We start from the raw sequence: 16,306 nt of genomic DNA on the forward strand, positions 1-16,306 counted from the left end.
AGTGCTGAACTGAGAAGACAGAGATCATAGAGGGAAGCAGCTAAAGCAGTTTTATTCTTTGGGGTTGGGCATCAGAGAAGAGAGAGCTATTCAGAGAGGTGGCCCCAGAAATCCATATGGGGTCATCACAAGTCCAGGGCTGTATATAATCAGAGCAAGACCACCTGATGCTTACCAGAGAGCAGATGCTACACAGTTGAGAATGGAACAGAGATACCAAAGGTCAACAAGTGTTGGCACAAAAGGAGCGCTAAGGGACACAGAGTTCTGGGCCTGCCAAAGTAGAGACCTCCTTAACAACTGTGACATCCAGTTGATATACTAGAAAGGATGTACCTTAAGAATAAAAACTAGCCCAGCCGGTGTGGCTCAGTGTTTGAGCATTGACTCATGCACCAAGAGTTCGCCAGTTCGATTCCTGGTCAGGGCACATGCCCAGGTTGTGGGCCTGATCCCCAGTGGGGAGCATGCAGGAGGTGGCCAATCGATGTTCTCTCTCATTGATGTTTCTACCTCTCTTTCCCTCTTCCTTCCTCTCTCTCTGAAGTCAAAGAAAAAACAATTAAAAAAAAAAAAAAGAATAAAAACTGTGCCTTAGAGTAAGACCTACTCTAGACCTGCCAAGATTTCAGGAAAGATAGCTTGTGGAAGTGGAGCCCTGCCAAGTTGGAACTTATGAAACTCCTTAGGTTTTCCATAGACATGAACTAACAAAACATAAAACCAAGCCTATACTAGTTTAAGGTGACCACTCTGTAACTGAAGTACCTGAAAAAAAAAGAATCATCACTTTAAAGAAGATAACAGAATTCAGAATCTCTACAATATATACACAATGTCCAGTATTCAATTAAAAATCACTAGACATACAAAGGCACAAAAAAAATGTCATCTAGTTTTTAAAAATTGGCATGGCCTTTTTTATTACTTGTTATATTGTTTATTTATTAATACAGGTAATAAAAATATGTACAGTCCTGGCAGGTTTGGCTAAGTGGTTGGAGCATCGGCCTGTGGACCAGTGAGTCATGGGTTTGATTCCAGTCAAGAATACATACCTTGGTTGCAGTTCATCCCCAGCCCTGGTCAGTGACTTGAGGGAGGCAACCAGTCGATGTGTCTCTTTCACATCAGTGTTTCTCACTCTCTCTCCCTTCCTCCTACTCTATCTGAAGATAGATACAAAAAAAAAAAAAAAAATCCTCAGATGAGGATTAAAAGAAATATATATACAATGATTAAACAAAAAAAAAATTTTTTTTTTAATCCTCACCCAAGGACATTTTTCCATTCATCTTCAGATAGAGTGGGAGGGAGAGATTGGTTGCCTCCCACGTGACCCCAACCAGGGCTGGGGACTGAACCGCAATTGAGGTACTTGCCCTTGACCGTAATCAAAACCCCAACTTTTTTATCCTCGGGCTGATGCTCTAACAACTGAGCAAAACCAGCCAGGGCAAACAGAAATGTTTTAATGAGTGAACAATTTCAGCACAGAAATGAAAATTATAAAAGACCTAATGGAATTCAAGAACTGCAAGGTACAATCACTGAAGTTTAAAAATTTATTGGAAGCCCTGGCCGATGTTGGGCATTGTCCTGTGTACCAAAAGGTTGCCAGTTCAATTCTTGGTCAGGGCACATGCCCAGATTGTGGGGATCTGGGTGTGCAAGAAGCAGCCAATTGATATTTTGCTCTCACATGGATGTTTCCCTCCCTCTCTCTTACCCTTCCTCTCTCTCTAAAAATCAACTTAAAATCTTTTTAAAATTCATTGAATGGGTTTAATAGCAGATTAGAAATGGTAGTAGAATGAATACATACAAATATAGTTTATCTATTATTAGGGAATAGAAGGTTGAACTGTTGAGAGACCCAGAATTGTGGATTTGGGACTCATTCTTCAAATACTTGAGTCCTCAAGATGCTGTCCATCCCATCCCCTAACACATAAGCCCAAAGATTCCATCATGAAAGTACAATGAAGATTTTTTTTTTTTCATTCCTCACCCAAGGATATTTTTTTCTACTTATTATCAGATAGAATGGGAGGAAGAGAGAGAGAGAGAAACATTGATGTGATAGAGCGATATTGACTGGTTGCCTCCCGCACAACCTGATGAGGTCCGGGGACAAACTGCAGCTGAGGTATGCGCCCTTGACCAGAATCGAACCCGTGACTCATTGGGTCGTGGGTCAACACTGAGCCATACTGGCCAGGGCATGATCATTCTTTCAATTCTTAAGTACTTAATATGTGTAGAGAACTGTTCTGAGTACTGGGGAATACAACAAAAACTGCCTTCATGGAACTTACATGCCAGATGGAGAGAGAGATTTTCTATACTCACTGATAAATGCTATGGGAGAAATAGAATAAAGGAATAGTGATGGAGGAGTGCTATTTAGATAGGATGATCAGGAGGGCCACCTATATAATTTTACATTTTCTAGTAGCCACATATTAAAAACAGGTGAAATTTTTATGTTTAACCAGTATATCCAAAATATTACCATTTGCCCCGGAATGTTTGGCTCAGTGGTTAGAGTGTCAGCCCACGGACCAATGAGTCATGGATTTGATTCTAGTCTGGGGCATGTGCCTCGGTTGCAGTTCGTCCCTGGCCCTGGTTGGGGTTGTGCAGGAGGCAACCAGTCCATATGTCCCTCTCATGTTGATGTTTCTCTCTCTCTTCCTCTCTCTCCCTCCCTTCCACTGTATCTGAAGATAAGTGAAAAAATATCCTCGGGTGAGGAATAAAAAAATTTAATTAAAAAAAATACCATTTTAACATGTAATCAAGAGAGAATACTATTAATATTTTATGTACTTTTGTACTAAGTCTGAAATCTAGTGTATATATTTTATTTACAGTACATCTCATTTGGCTATTCAATTGTCATTGGAAACATTTTATTAGTATTTAGAGTTCATTTAATTTATATTTGAGTAAGAATATTCACATACTCATGTTTCATGTCAAGTATTAGCTTTTTTTCCAGTAGGCTTTACATTTTAATGACAGTTTTAGGTTCACAGCAAAATTGTGTAAAAAGTACAGAGAGTCTCCTCCCCCACCCCCAACTTTCCCCACCAACATCCTGCACCAGTGTAGAAATGTTTGTTACAACTGATAAGCCAACATTGTTACATCATTATCAACCAAAGTTTTTAGTTTACATTATGATTCATACTTGTATGTGCATTCTATGGGTTCGAACAAATGTATAATGACATATCCATCATTATAGTATACAGAGTAATTTCACTTCCCTAAAAAATCCCTTCTGTTTTGCCCTGGTTGGTTTGGCTCAGCCTTTAGAGCATTGGCCCACGGACGGACCCAAGAGTCCCTGGTTTGGTTCCTACTAAGGGCACGTACCTCGGTTGCAGATTGTCCACTTGTATGTCACTCTCACATCGATGTTTCTCTCTCTCTCTTCCTCCCTCTCTCCCTCCCGCTCTATCTGAAGATAGATGCAAAAAAAATGTCCTCAGGTGAGGATAAAAAAAAAAGATCCCTTCTGTTTCACTTATTCCTCCTTCCTTAACCTAAAACTCTGACAACCACTGATCTATTCTCTGTCTCCACAGTTTTGCCTTTGCCAGAATGTCATGTAATTGGAATCATACAGTATATAGCTTTTTAAAATTGGCTTCTTTCATTTAGTAATATACACTTAAGATTCCCCATGTCTGCCCTGGCTGGTTTGATTCTGGTTGGAACATCGCCCTGCAGACTGAATGGACAGGAGGGTCTCGAGTTTGATTCCGGTCAGGGGCTTGTGGCTGGGTTGCAGGTTTCCCGGACCCAAATAAGCCTGCAGGAGGCAGCCAATTGATGTGTTTCTCTCACACTGATGTTTCTCTCTCTCTTCTACCTTTCCTTCCTCCTTCCCTTCCACTGTCTCTAAAAAAAAAGAATCAATGGAAAAATATCCTTGGATGAGGATTACCAACAACAAAAACAAATGAAGAAAAAAAAAAGATTCCCCATGTCTTTTCATGGCTTGATAAGCTCATATCTTTTTAGCTGAATAATATTCCATTGTTTGGATGTACCATAATTCATTTATCTATTCACCTACTTAAAAACATCTTGGTAGCTCCAAGTTTTGGTAATTATGAATAAAGCTATCAACATCCACGTGCTATTTTTTGTGTGGACATTAGTTTTCAACTCCTTTGGGTAAATACCAAGTAGCAATTTTTTTATTGTACTGTAGTCAAGTACACATAACATAAAATTTACCATTGTACATTTACATTTAAAGTGTATAATTAAGTGGTATTAAGTACATCCACAGTGTTGTGCAACCATCACGAGGATCTACTTCCAGGAACTTTTCATCACTCCAAATGGGAACCTTGTTAAATAGTCACTCATGTATTAATTTTAAAATAATGTCAATTAAATTTAAAGTTGTTTCTGTCATACTAGCCATATTTCAAGTGCTTAATAACCATAGTTGGCTAGTGGCTACTGAATAGCATAGGTCTAGGGGAGGAGAATTAGAGGCAGAAGAAACAACAAATACAAAGCTCTTGATGTGGGAATACAATTTCTCAAAGAATAGTTCTTTGGCCACTACTATAACAAATACAAGGAATAAGACGTAGGAAATGTAGTCAGCAAAGTAGCCAAGGATCAGCTAATGAAGGACCTTGCAGAGTAAAAGACTAGATTTTAAGGGTGCTATAAATTGTATAAAGAGGTTAAAATAGTTCCTGTTTGGGTAGTTTAGTTGGTTAGAGTGTTGTCAGGATATGCCAAGGTTGCAGGTTTAATCTCCAGCCAGGGCACATAAAAAAGCAACCAACGAATGCATAAAGAAGTGGAAAAACAAATCGATGTTTCTCTCTTTCTCTCATAAATAAAATTAAATAAGTTTTAAAATAATTGCTTTGGCTTCTGTATGATTAAAGGAGGTCAAGAACAAACTAGGAAGGCAACTGACATAAGGAGAAGTGTTTGGATTCAGGATATATTTTGAAGGTTTAGTTTATTGCACTTACAATGAATTTGATGTTAGATATAAGAAAAGCTGTATTATGTAAGGTGGAGAACACTAAGAGAGTTGCAGGTTTGAGAGAAAATTGAATTTAGTTTTGACCATATTAAGTTTAGATGGTTATTGCCATAAAGTGATCACAATATTGGAGCAAAGTGACAGCTCTGGTATTTCAATATTTATTATATTACTAGTGATAAATAAGAGGGTGATAAAAATACAACTCAGAAATAGAATATAGGGATGCCTTATATACTGGGTGAAAAAGGTAGATATATTCCATATACTTTGAAATGTGAGACCTACTGAAAAACTGTTGAAGATCCAAGATACTTCTATAACACTACTTAGTGAACACCCTATTTCATTAATGTTTTTGTATAGCAATAGTTTTGAATAGCTTGAAAAGCATGCATGCCACTAGTTTTTTGCATTACACACCCCCACCCCCCATGGCTACCTTTGCATCTAAATATACTTAAGACTTCATTTTTAAATTCATATTTTTAAAACTTTATCTTATTCTAAAATCTTGGACAAGGTTGTTACTGAAGCTTCATGACATTAACTACCATTTAAGGCACAAGAAAAACACCTTGCTAAGTATTTTCCATAAATAATCTCATTTGATATTCACAACAATCTACTTAGGTATTTCAGAAAATAAGCTAATAGAAAGAGACCACTGGATGTAAAAGACTGAGGTAAAAACCAAAACAAAACAGTTATGTGAAAAATGGTGTTAAAATGTTAAAGCACAAAAGCATTTAGGCTTACTACCAGCAACCTTTCTAAATTTAATAACAACTCCCAAAAAAGAAAATATGGAGGAGTGCTTGAGTCCTGATTGTATTTCTTACTAGCTGATTATTACTGTCTTTGGGTAAGCATCTTTTTTTTTTTTTCTCTTTTTCTCCCCTCTCCTTAAAAAGACTTTTTTATTGATTTTGGGAAGATAGGAGAGAGAAGGATAAAAATGGATTTTTGTTGTTCCACTTACTTATGCATTCACTGGTTGTAGCTTGTATGTGCCCTGAGCAAGGACTGAACTCCCAACCTTGGTGTATCAGGAGGATGCTCTTATACCACTTGAGCTACCCAGAAAGGGTTCTCCACTCCTTAAACAAGCCAGCCAGCCAGCCAAGCCCAGCCCGTGTGGCTCACTGGTTGAGCATCAACCCATGCACCAAGAGGTCACCAGTTCGATTCCCTGTCTGGGCACACGCCCAGGTTGTGAGCCCAATCCCCAGTGGGGGCATGCAGGAGGCAGCCAATCAATGTTCTCTCTCATCAATGTTTCTATCTCTCTCAAAATAAATAAAAATTTAAAATTCAATGGAAAAATATTCTCGCGTGAGAATTAAAAAGAGGCGGGGTGGGGGTGGGGTGAATATACCTATCTCACAGGGTTGTTGGGCGAATCTAAGTGCATATAAATGCATTAAAAAGTGCTTTGTAAATGGCATATTTTACTTTTAAGAGACTGAAGATTTGAATAAAACTAGTACTTGGAACATATTTTTAGAAAGATATTTTTACTGATTTAAAATTTATTTTAGTCAATTGGGGTAATTGTTTAGTTTGTATTCTATTGCTTTTTAGGATACACACTGGATAATCAGTAATTGTTAACTGTTTTCCAGTGAGTTTTTCAGGAATCTATTATTTTGTGGACTATTATCAGTTCTGCACTCTGTACACTACAGATTCTCAATAAATGTCCCATTCAGAGCTTTCTTGTACTAAGAAGATTTAGGGTGCAAATAACTCAGAGTTCTGAGAGGATATGTAGTATATAAGGCTTACAGAAGAGAGCCCACCTGCTTCACACTGAAACAGAACCCAATTCACAAGGGTTCTCTGCTTACCTCCCAGCCTCATCTCTCTTCACTGTCTTCCCCTCATCTCTAGTATTTGGACTTTCCCATCTGTTGTTTGCTTTATCTAGATACTCTTCCTCTGTAGCATCAGTTCTTCATGTCACACTTAGATGTCATCTCAAGAAAGCCTTCCCACACCCTGTCACCGGCAACCCTCGTGTTTTACAACGTCTGTCATTCTATCACACTGTATTTAAAGTTTGTCTTCTTCAAGAGACTGTGAACTCTGGGAGGGCAGGGTCCATACACTGTTGTATTTCTCACACCTAGTATGGTCCGAGCATTGTGCTTTTTCAATATTTCCTGATTGAACCATGAGTGGACGGAGTTTTAGTAAACAGACAGTTAAGTACACTTCCAATCAGTTTGTTTTTTAGCTATTCCACTAGCACTAGACGCTCCGGATTGATAACGTTTTTACCTGTGATGCTGACTGTCCTCTGACCCAGTCCTGTAAAGTAGAAACCCAATTGTCAGAATAATCTGGCTTTTTAGCAGAACCAAAGCCGAAATCGCGTGGAGTCGAAGGGCATGGGTTTATATATCACATCCATGAGCAAACTGCTATACCGTCTAGGCAGTAAAGGAGGACTTTTAGGGGCCACCAGGATCCCACAATAGACGAATTCATCTTATCCCGAACTCAGGCAGAACTCTCCACGCACTGCCTCCTCCAGCGCGCCAAGCCGTTAGTCCCACCCGTCCCCTTTGGCTCCACCCACCTGGCGCGCCCGGGTTACTAAACCGAAGTCACCAGAGTGCGCGAGGCGTTCCTAAGCCCCGCCTCCGGGGCGAGGGCACGCTCCCGCTCCCCCTCCCAGCTCTGCCTAAGCAGTTCCGTTAGTAGCGGGAGGAAAAACCGTCCTTCGGATCCCCGCCTCTCCACTCCCAACGCTTTACTCTTTACTACCTCTGCGACCACTACACAGCCAGCTACGGCGGCCCCCAAAGTACAAATATCCCGCAGGCCCTTAGCGAATCCTGATAGGTTTTGGTCTTATTTCATCTGGTCCTGAGACCCTGCGTTCAATTTTAGTCAGGAATTCGAGCTCGCGAGGTTTTTCCGGCGGCAGGAACTCCAAAGCTCTTCACGAAAATAAGAGGTTTTTTTTCTTTCTTTTTTTTTTTTTTTTTTTTTTGCCGCTGTGGCCGTCTGCATTCCTTCCCTCCCACCTCGCGGAATTGTGGTGGGCGGGGGAGGAGGAAGTCAAAGCGCCTGCGCGGAGAGGCCGCTTTCCATCCGGGTCCCTCTCCGTGCGGTGCAGCAGGTCGGTAGGCGGGAAATGGCGACTGGCTGAAGGAGCTGGTTCTGTTGCTGCTGCGGGCTAAGCGGGAAAGACACCACACGTTGCGCAGTCGGAACCATCGCCGGAGCCTGAAGACACTTCTCTGTCGTCACAGTTAGGTAATCTCCCTCGTTCAGACACTGCCGCTGCTTCCAATGTTAGTCCTCCTCCTCTTCCAGGGCCGTCCGCCGGGATCTCCTCCCCTTCTCCACCGGGTTCTCCAGCGGCTCCCGCGCCTTGGTAGGCATGCACTATTGGCGCTTGGTACGGCCGCTGCGTGGAGCCGCTCTTCTCTGGACTTTCCCCTGGGAACGGAAAGGGAGCTCACTTCCCGCCAGCTTCATCTCCCAGGCTGCGCGGCCTGTGTTGTGATTTCTGGGGTTAGATTTCACTTTGCTACCCACCCCCACCCCGATCTCACGTTCCTAGTCCCAAATCCTGTGGTTCCTCTGGATAATTGGGTTAGATTATCTTCTCTAACCTTGGGCCACCTGATGTTTTCGATATTTCATTCTTTCCAGTAGGGTGCTTTTAGGGGGGCGTTGCTCTATCTCAGTTTTTATAAACACCTTTTGAAGATCTGGAAGAAGAGATATCACTAAGTTCTGTTTATCTTTTGTACTGTTAAAATGTTGAGTTGACATTGTTACTCTTTTTAAATCAAGAGTGGTAGTAAAGAACAGCCGATGTGGAAGGCCTCTGGTTTCATTGGTGGTCAATTAAGGGTGAATCTTATCGTCCGTAGTACTCTACGCTTTCTTTGGGTATTAAATGCCTGTATGGATGTTTACTTTTGCATTCTTAACTAGAGTTCCGTGGTGAATAATTGTATAAGTAAATAGTGTTTATTTACTTCTTACCCTAGTGGTGGCTGGATATGTGAATGATGTTAAGCACTTAGAGTACCTTAGGGAAACCTCAAGAGATGTTACTCATAAACTGCTCTAAGATCCTGAAATGAAATGTAGTTATAGTAGATGTTCCTCCAAGGCAGGGATTTATCTTTCTGATGCCAATAAAATAGTACCAAGATTACTGCCCAATATGGGTATACAAGTTAGTGACTTAAATGATAGATTTATCTTCATAATTTTCAGATTTTTTAAATATACTGTCTTTCTATTCTTTTGCAACTTTTAAATTTTCGTTTGTTGTCCAGCTGTTAAAACAAGGAAGTGGCTAGTTAAAGCTAGTTTTATTCCTCCTTTATTATTATTTTTTAACATTGCAGACCTGTTCATGAAGAGAGGTAAAATAAAGAGGCTGTTGGTGTTTTTCAGAATTTGTTTTTCCATTTTGTTAAATTTGGGGCCTTTATAGTTTTTTTTTAACTAGTCAAATTAAGTTTTAAAATGTGGTTCTTATGCATCATTTGATGTTTGTAACTCCAAGGCTTTCAGCTCTCTAGGTCCAGTTTAGAAGACTTCACTGTTGTTAGTATATTAGGATTAAATTTCAGTAATAAACAGGAACATACAAACATCAGTAAAGTCCACATTTGATAGATTCTCTACCCAAGGTCATAAAGAAAGTCAAGGCAAAATATAGCTCTTACTTGAAGCAACCTTTTAGGATTGAGTTGAACTTCATACTTATCCTCTAGGACCAAAATAATAGGAAAGAATTGGAAGTGGGAAGTGGAGGTTGAGGGCATATTAGATACTTCCTGAGCCAATTGATTTTAAGAAATAGGGCCAAATGTGTGACTTACAAGGATGTAAAATAAATCATTGGTCTAGTGTAGGCTTTATCTGTACTTTAATGACTTTTTTGGGTAGTGTATGAAGCATTAATGTTTTTAATAAAATTTGGTTTACAGCTAGCTGAGTGAGCATTGTATGTAGATTTTGCTTTAAAGAATTCTCCCAAAATGTTTTAATTCTACATTCATTTAGTACCTGTACTCTTCTGATACTTTGAAAGGATGTAAAAGCTCAAAGTGGTATAGTTCTTAATCTTGTGGACTTGTAGCTATATAGAAATTCTAAATAGGATTGCAGAAAAAAATGGGATTGTTATATTTTATAATACTTCAATCTACATAGAGCTAGTAATGTTGCTCCTTTTCCACTGTTAATAAATTAAGAATTGGGGAAGTTGTATCTTTCCCAAATTCATCTAGCTGATCTCATGTTTTGAGATTTCTGGTCAAGAGGTTTCTTCACAAGATTATTATATAACAGAATCCATTCAATTCTGGTTTAAAAAACTTGGATCTGTTGTTCATAAAGACTCTAGACTCTAGATTTGTAATTGTAGAATTAATTGCAGTTTGAATAAAATGGTATTGTATCATCTCAGTCATAGACAATGCTTTGGATTAATGTGATAAAGAATAAAGTGGTCTGTAATTTACCAAATTGTTATGAAAGTATGTAGTAGAAAAGACACTTTAAATACCAAATGTCAGATATGCTGAGAGGGGCTCCTGTATGGTGTGCTCTAGTACTTTGGGGTAGCCTAAAAAGTTACCTGACCATTTTCACTGGATTGGCTACAGGGGATTCATTTGCTCTACTTTGAAGATGAGAAGATTAACAGGGAATTTCTGATAAAATTGCAGTTTGAGTTTCCACTTAATTGACATTTGCCATGAAACATATATAAGCCAGGCATATGTTCATTACTGATTATATGACTATATGAATTTTTAATTTAAACTATATTATGTTGAAATTGGATATACATTACTAATAAGTAGAGTAGGTGGTTTACTGTGAGGTATAATTTGAGAATTGCTAATGACAAACTTTATTTGTGTTTCTCCTGTGTATTACAGATTTTTTTCTAAAATTTTCTGTTTAAAATCACAGACTTTCTGGTAGAGGAATTTTGAAATACTCTTTTATCAACAATATTGGCATAGATTAATTTGTCAAGTAAACTTGCTGTAGTTTACAAACTGGTGAGGGTTCAGAGGCAGTGGAATATAGAAGTAAACTTTTAAAAAGCTTTTATTTATTTATTTTTTTAGAGAGAGGAAGGGAGAGAGAGAAAAACATCAATCAGTTGCCTCCTGCATGGGCCCTAACTAAGGATTGAAACTGAAACCTGGGTACATGCCCTGACCAGGAATTAACCCACCACCTTTTGGTGTACGAGACAATGCTCCAACCAACTGAGCCACACTGGCCAGGGTTAGAATTAAACTTTTATGTAATGTCTGTGATTAGAAGAGGTGTGGCATATAGGAAAGAAAGGTATGGTAGGGGTGGACTCATAGTTTGAAGCTTGGGCCTCTTGGGGTACTTAAAGAATCTTGTGAATCTAACAGTAATGATTGGTGAGACTAAGTGTGGTCCCAAGAAAAATCATGAGACTTTAAGGACAAATATGGTTTATAGGTTTGCCCAGCCCTTTTGTTTGTTTACCTTAACTGTAGCTTCCCCACTTGGTATGGTAATATAAGGTCACAGTAGGCCAGTTGACTATATTACTGACCCCATGTTTTATGGTACTCATAGGCTCTCCTATATTACTTTAGAGAGAGTGTAGAAAAGGAATTATGTCTAAATTAAACATGAATCATCAGGAGTGATTTGAGTTGAGGTTCTAGCAATCAAGTTTTCCTAAACTATAACATTTCTAGGACAAGGAAATGTGTTTACTTTGATTAAAGAAGCACAAAACTGTACTATTGGAAGGTGCTTGAATACTTTATAAATAATTGGGATTAATATTTACTAATAGTGGTTTATATAGTTTAGGAAGAATGTTTTCTTTCTTTCGTCTAAATACTTGTATGGGATCTAAAAAAGCAGAGACATTGTTAAAAATAAGAAGTGGAAAATTAAGACCCTGTTAGTACCATAATCTGATATTTTAGGTTTCTCATGTTGACCAGTTAAATTAATTTTTAAGTAGGGATTTAAAAATATGTTTTATTTTTTAAATATGTTATTTGTTAAAGAAAAATATCCAGAGCACATGAGTATCTTTTTAGTTGAGGAAAAAACTGATTATTTGTTTTGGCAATAATTGTTTTCTTCCTGGTATTTCCTAAATATGTATGATTATCCTGTTGAGTTGAACATGATTAACCTTACAAGTACCTGCTTTAGTGTATTTTGTTAAATAAGATAATTATATAGTCCTTTAATTTTCTGATGTACTGATAAAAATTATTTGAAAGATATTTGCAATCACCCTTCAAACAATCATGCATTTTTTTTCCTCATTGAGAATATATCTTTTTATATTTTTATTTAGTAGTAGCAAACAAGAGAGCACTTCTGTTATATGCCTCATTTTTAACTAGTAATTAAAAAATTCACTCTTCATAAACCTTATCTTCAGTTTATCTCAATCAGAATAATGAGTCTTTCCTTGGTGTAGGTAGTGGTAATGATAGTGGGAAATTATTTCAGATACTCAGTGCAAATTTATTTTGGGCAAAGGCCTTGATGTTTTCTTTCATAATTCTAAGATAGTTTTAGTTAATAATTATTTTTCTGTTTTGTCAACATTTCATTGATTTTTTTAAAAAATATTTTTTCTTTATTGATTTTAGAGAGAGAGGAAGGGAGAGGGAGAGAGAGATAGAAACACCAATGTGAGAGAGAACATCAGTTGGCCGCCTCCTGCATGCCCCCCCACTTGGGGATCGGGCCCACAGCCTGGGCATGTACCCCGACTGGAAATCAAACCAGCAACCTCTTGGTGCATGGGTTGTTGCTCAACCAGTGAGCCACACTGTCCAGGCTCATTGATTCTTTTCTTACTACCAAATTAGTGTGTTCTGAGGGTTTCAGATTTCTATTGGCCTAAGAGACTAAGTTTAGTATAAGATCTCTTTAAATAGAAATTTTTGTCAGAAGAGTATAAATTAGTTATTTCTTTCTCTTTGACCTGTTTTGGTGAGAACTACTTAAACAAAAAGCACTCTTAGGAAAACTGTTGAAATTAAGATAACTTTTTTTGATCTTCAGTTTGTCTTTGTTAATATATCCAGTAAGTACATTGTAACCTGTATGTACACAGGCAACCCCAGTAAATTAGAATATATAGATTGAAATATGTATATTTTATAGGAAGGATAATAATAAGATGAAAAATGGTAGACTAGAGTGATAAGTTTCCTTTGCGTTTTTTGAGGGGAAGAGTTTCTCATGAGTATTTTGGTACTAAGTTCTTATAAATTCATAACCTATATTTTTGCTAAAATAACACATTGTTATAAAGTTTTATTGGTGTTGAATTTCTTTCATACCATGTAATAGAATGCTCTTTTTATAAGTAGTTTAAATTATATTTACTGGAGGTAGTTAATCTCCAAATTACCGTTCTTTTAAAACTTAGGTTAAATAAATACAAGTATGCCCTCAGCATATAAGGACATAGTGTCTTAAATCTGTCCATAAGAAATAATGATTTTGCCCTAATGCTATTTCTACCGAGGACATATAAGGGTTTAAGTTGGGGTGCTAGCAGTATTATTTTAAAACATATATGTGAATGAATTATTTTCAGTGATCAATAAACTGAATAATGCTTTTATTTATTTTGTTAATCTGCACCCTAGGATATTTTTACATTGATTTTTTTTTTTTTTTAAGATAGAGGGGAGAGAGGGGGCAGGAGAGAGAGAGAGAAAAACATCTATGTGAGACACATCAGTTGGTTGTCTCCCTCATGACCCTGACCAGGGATGGAATCTTCAACCTGGGTAAGTGCCCTTGACCTGAGACCCTTTGGTCCTTGGGCGGATACTCTAACTGCCAAGTCAAACTGGCCAAGACTGAATAATGCCATTTTTATGGAGTGTTTTAGTCATCAGTAGTCTTAACAGCTCACATATTTTGTTTCTCTAGAGAAACATGGTTTTAGAAAATACTCTTTTTTTTTTTTTTTTTTTTTTGGTTCATTGAAGAAAACCTTCGGGGGGGGGGAACCCATAATTTTATCAATCTTAACTCTTTTGGCAAATGTTTTTGTTTATAAGTTTATTACACTAATAGTTTCTGAAACATTCTATGATATTAGCTAATAAAAAAAGAGAAAAATCGTACATCAGAAATAAATATGACCCCAACAGAGCACCTGTCTTTACCACACTCTTTGTTGGGAAGGGTTCAATGAGGACTCTTGGAGTTGATGCTTTATATAATACTCCTCTATTCCTTCTGCCCTAGTTGACTATTTATTTATTTATTTATTTAGTGCTCCCTTGAGGATTTTTTTTTTCCAGTGATTTTCAGAGAAAGTAGAAGGGGTTGGGTGAGGGGGAATGAGAGAGAGAGAGAGAGAGAGAGAGAGAGAGAGGAAACATAGATCTATTGCCTTCTGTATGTGCCCCGACTGGGAATTAAACTTGCAACCTAGGTATGTACCCTGATCAGGAATCAAACCCACAACCTTTTGGTGTACAGGCCAGTGCTCTAACCATACTATCCTGGGCCCTAGTTGACCTTTGACTTTTATTAGGTGATAAGTGTCAGTGACCGAGAAACCTCCTCCTTCTCTGACGTCATTTAATGAAGGCTTAACTTAAGGAAGTAGTAGAGAGTAAAAGTGGACAATTGCAATGCATGAAGCTGTTGATTTCAGATTAGTCAAGCTAGAAATATAGACAGTGCAAATGGATGCTGACACTTTTGAAAATGTCATTTGGTATCAACGAAGGCAGTGATTTTTAGATATTTCTTTCATGAATATAAATTTAGTAATGATACCATTTGTAATAAGAGTATAAATTAACAAACCTATAGAAGTTCAGAGCTAGAGAGACCAAAGGGTTCATCTAGTCTAGTAACATCTTTGTTGTATTAATGATGAACCATTCTGAAGATTTTTAAACTACATAAATATTTGTCTTAATTAGCTTGCTTTGGAATAAGTAGTATGTGATAGAAGGATGAAAACAGCTCAGATTAATTAATGACTCACCTCTCATTTTGACAACTTCTTTTTTTGGCAAAATTTACATGTAGTGAAATTCACAGATCTGATGTCCAATAACTTCTTTACTGTTGAGGAAATGAAGTACTAGAATAATTGCATGACTTAATCAGTGTCTAATCAGTGTCACATGATAGATTCAGGACTGGTACCTTTTATTTCAGAGGTTAATTTTTCTAGTTATTCCTTCAGGAGCCTACTAGAACCTTGCATGCATATATTCTCTGTATAGCCAACTTATAATTTCTATATACCAAATTTTGTAGGGAAAAACAGATGTGTCTCACATAGATGTTTTTCTCTCTCTCCTGTCCCCTCTCCCTTCCACTCTATCTTAAAAAAAAAAAAAAAAAATCAATGCAAAAATATCCTTGGGTGCGGATTAACAAAAATAAAAAATAAGTTTGATTTCTGATCTTTTCATGATTTTATTACCCACTTTTGTTTCCCTATTATCCTCTATATTAAGCAAACATTTGTTTGTAAGAATGCACATTGGGTTAGTCTTAGGTAATTTGTTAGTACTCCTATACAATGTGCTTTTTTTTTTTTTTTTTATCCTCACCCGAGGACATTTTTCCATTTTTTGTTCAGACAGAGTGGGAGAGAGAGGGAGAGAGAGAGAGAGAGAGAGAACATCGACGTGAAAGGGACACATCAAGTGGCTGTCACCCGCACAGCCAACCAGGGCCAGGGATAAACTGCAACCAAGGTACGCGCCCTTAGCGGGAACTGAACCCGGGTCTCTCTGGACCGCAGGCCGATGCTCTAACTGCTGAGCCAAATCGGCCAGGGCACAGTGTGCTATTTTGTGTGTGTATGTATTTGATACAAGCAGAAATTTATACACTCAGGACTTCAGTAGTGAATTATCGACTAAGTTTTGCTTCTATCATTATTATAATCTTTTCTTTTCAATCCTCACCTGAGGACATTTTTTGCATTTATCCTCAGATAGAGCAGGAGGGAGAGAAGGAGGACGAGAGAGAGACACATGGACTGGTTGCCATCCACACAACCCCAACTGGGCCTGGGGACAAACTGCAACTGAGGTATGTGCCCTTAGCAGGAACCGAACCCTAGTCCCTCTGGCCCACGGGCCGATTCTCTAACCTCTGAGCCAAACCGGCCAGGGCCATTATTTTAATCTTATCATGGGATAATTTGTAATCATAATTGTTTGCCTCAAATATTGTTTGGGATCAGGGATTTTTGAAGAGGAAGGAAAT

General features: G+C 38.0%; 1 protein-coding gene across 1 annotated transcript in view; it reads left to right on the forward strand.

The window, feature by feature from the left end:
- Positions 1-8,130: 8,130 nt before the first annotated feature.
- Positions 8,131-16,306, forward strand: part of CTDSPL2 (CTD small phosphatase like 2) — a 92,883-nt gene continuing 84,707 nt past the window's right edge. The window contains exon 1 of the mRNA XM_036260250.1: positions 8,131-8,299. The gene's annotated coding sequence lies outside the window, so the exon portion shown is untranslated. The remainder of the gene's footprint in view (positions 8,300-16,306) is intronic.

This window comes from Molossus molossus, unplaced genomic scaffold (genome assembly GCF_014108415.1).
Source record: "Molossus molossus isolate mMolMol1 unplaced genomic scaffold, mMolMol1.p scaffold_m16_p_1, whole genome shotgun sequence".
In the NCBI taxonomy this organism is placed as follows: domain Eukaryota; kingdom Metazoa; phylum Chordata; class Mammalia; order Chiroptera; family Molossidae; genus Molossus; species Molossus molossus.